Below are 3503 nucleotides of genomic sequence, written 5' to 3'. Positions count from 1 at the left end.
GGCCCCAGTGCTTAAGGTTGGTTCAGTGGGTTGTGTAGGCTTCCTGGTGGAGGGGACTCGTACCTGTGTTCTGGTGAATGAGGTTTGATCTTGTCTTTCTGGTGGGCAGGACCGCATCTGGTGGTGTGTTTTGGGGTGTCTGTGATGTTATTATGATTTTAGGTAGCCTGTCTGCTAATGGGTGGAGTTGTGTTCCTGTCTTGCTAGTTGTTTGGCATAGGGTGTCCAGCACTGTAGCTTGCTGGTTGTTGAGTGGAGCAGTGTCTTAGCATTGAGATGGAGATCTGTGGGAGAGCTTTCACCATTTGATATTATGTGGAGCTGGGATGTCTCTGGTGGACCAGTGTCCTGAAGTTGGCTGTCCCACCTCAGAGGCACAGGCCTGACACCTGGCTGGAGCACCAAGACTCTGTTAGCCACATGGCTCAGAAGAAAAGGGAGAAAAAAATGAAAGAAAGAAAGAAAAATGTAAAATATAAAGAAATAAGGTTATTAAAATAAAAAATTTATTAAAAATTAAAAAATTTTAAAGTAATAATAAAAGAAAGAAGAGAGCAACCAAACCAAAAAACAGATCCACCAATGATAATAAGTGCTAAAAACTATACTAAAAAAAACCAAAACAACAGACAGAACCCTAGGACAAACTGTAAAAGCAAAGCTGTACAGACAAAATCACACAACGAAGCATACACATACACACTCACAAAAAGAGAAAAAGGAAAAAAAAACTATATATTAAAAAAAGGAAGAGAGCAACCATAATAAACATATCTACTAATGATAATAAAGTAAATACTAAACTAAGATAAACATAAAACCAGAAACCAGTCAGTTGCATATAGCAAACCCCAAATCTACAGTTGCTCCCAAACTCCACCGTCTCAATTTGGGATGATTCATTGTCTATTCAGGTATTCCAGAGATTCAGGGTACATCAAGTTGATTGTGGAGATTTAATCCACTGCTCCCGAGGCTGCTGGGAGAAATTTCCCTTTCTCTTCTTTGTTCTCCTGGGCTTCAGCTTTGGATTTGGACCCACCTCTGCATGTAGGTTGCCGGAGGGCGTCTGTTCTTCGCTCAGACAGGACGGGGTTAAAGGAGCAGCTTCTTCGGGGGCTCTGGCTCACTCAGCCCGGGGGGGGGGAGGGGTACGGATGCGGGGCGAGCCTGCAGTGGCAGAGGCCAGGTGATGTTGCACCAGCCTGAGGCACACCATGTGTTCTCCCGGGGAAGTTGTCCCTGGATCACGGGACCCTGGCAGTGGTGTGCTGCACAGAGTCCCAGGAGGGGAGGTGTGGAGAGTGACCTGTGCTCGCACACAGGGTTCTTGGTGGTGGCAGCAGCCTTAGCATCCTATGCCCGTCTCTGGGGTCCGCGCTGGAAGCCACAGCTCACACCCATCTCTGGAGCTCGTTTAGGCGGTGCTCTGAATCCCCTCACCTCATGCACCCCGAAACAATGTTCTCTTGCCTCTTCGGCAGGTCCAGACTTTTTTCCCAGACTCCCTCCCGGCTAGCTGTGGTGCACTAGCCCCCTTCAGGCTGTGTTCATGCAGCCAACCCCAGTCCTCTCCCTGCGATCCGACCTCCTAAGCCTGAGTCTCAGCTCCCAGCCCCCACCCACCCCAGCGAGTGAGCAGACAAGCCTCTTGGGCTGGTGAGTGCTGGTCGCACTGATCCTCTGTGCAGGAATCTCTCCACTTTGCCCTCTGTACCCCTGTTGCTGCACTCTCCTCCGTGGCTCCGAGGCTCCCCCACCATCACCCCCCATCCCCGCCAGTGAAGGGGCTTCCTAGTGTGTGGATACTTTTCCTCCTTCACAGCTCCTCCCAGAGGTGCAGGTCCCGTCCCTATTCTTTTGTCTCTGTTCTTTCTTTTTTCTTTTGCCCTACCCAGGTACATGAGGAGTTTCTTGCCTTTGGGGAAGTCTGAGGTCTTTTGCCAGCATTCAGTAGGTGTTCTGTAGTTGTTCCACATGTAGATGTATTTGTGGGGAGGAAGGTGATCTCCACGTCTTACTCCTCCACCATATTGAAGGTCTCCCTACGTAACTTTTATGACTGAAGAACATATACTATCAGACGTTACCTGGAAACATTTAAGAACATTGTTTGCATATTCAAATGCCCAGAGTGGGGTGATGATCCCCAATGAGTGTATTAGTAGGAAAAAGCATTAAGGAATGATCAGGATTGCTGCAAACCACAGAATGCATTCCCTCCCTACACAGTCAGCTGCAAAGGAGCTCCAGATAAATGTACTCTGGGGGAACTTGAATCCATATTTCCTAGAACTTCCAATTTTTAGAAGAATCCTGAAATTAAAAATTTTATCTGAAATTTCTCGTTTTAAATATTGGCAATTTAAAAAAATCAAAACAAAAACCCACTTGTGTGGGTAGTCAAACAAAACAAGTTTTGTCCAGAGTATGGCCAAAGCTCTTTAAGTTGTTGTTTTATTTCGTTTTGTTTTCAGTTAAATGTTAGTGGTCTTCAAAGGGGAGAGCAATTAAAATAATCATTCACAAGTCTCTTTCCAACCCATCATGTTAGATTTTCAAAGATATTTGTACAGAGAACACCACTGATAAATGAACATTTTCCTTCCTTCCTTCCTTCTTTCTCTCTGTTTTTATTTTATTTTATTTTATTTTCCACTAGCTGGGTTTTGTTCCAACTTACTGCTAATTTCAATGCTGGTAAACTTGGTTCCATCAAAAGTGTGCCTAGAGGATCATTAATTCTTTGAGCTTAAGGCTTCCACAGTCTTCCCCTTTGCTCCCTTTCCTCTAGGATTACACCCCGATCTTGGCCCTTGCTAAGTAGGAAATAAACCAGGAAGACAAACTCAACCAAATCATGAGGATGTCCTGACTAAGTTTCTTACTACCTATTCTTCTTTATTTGAGCTCCACCTAATCATGAATATGTGTGTGTGTGTGTGTGTGTGTGTGTGTGTGTGTGTGTGTGTTTCTGTGTGGGTGTTAAAGGGAGAGATGAGGAAACCTGGGTGGAAAAGGGACATATCCACAATACTAGCCCCATGGAGAGGTGAAATACCAACCACTGGCCCTCAGAGAGAAAGAACAAAAAGGAAAGAGAAATGAGCCTTTTTCCCGATGTTATCAATTCTGTTTAAATCTTTTTGTTTCTCCTACAGAAATCCTCTGTCATTACGGTCACCCCTTGAGTCTTTGATTCATATCAGAGCTCGTCTTCTTGAAGGATGTCATTGGGACAAGAAGAGAAGAGAAAGAGCGAGCTTTGGATGCTACCTAATGATCTAGGCAATGTTAGGTATAGTAAGTTTCACTGTGAAAATCTCTAGAATGTTAGACCGGCTGTCTAGAGGTGTCCCCAGCACCACCATATCCCCAACAGCAGCTCAATCAGGTAAGGGAGGACCTCTACTGTCTGTTTAAATGTGCCCCTCTGCAGTTGCAGGCCTGCATGTTAAAATGCAGGCCTGCAACTGCATTTCCATCCGAGCAGTGTTCCCCTC

The sequence above is a fragment of the Grampus griseus genome, assembly GCF_964374135.1.
Source record: "Grampus griseus genome assembly, chromosome: 4".
NCBI classification, from domain to species: Eukaryota; Metazoa; Chordata; class Mammalia; order Artiodactyla; family Delphinidae; genus Grampus; species Grampus griseus.
This window is presented reverse-complemented; position numbering follows the sequence as displayed.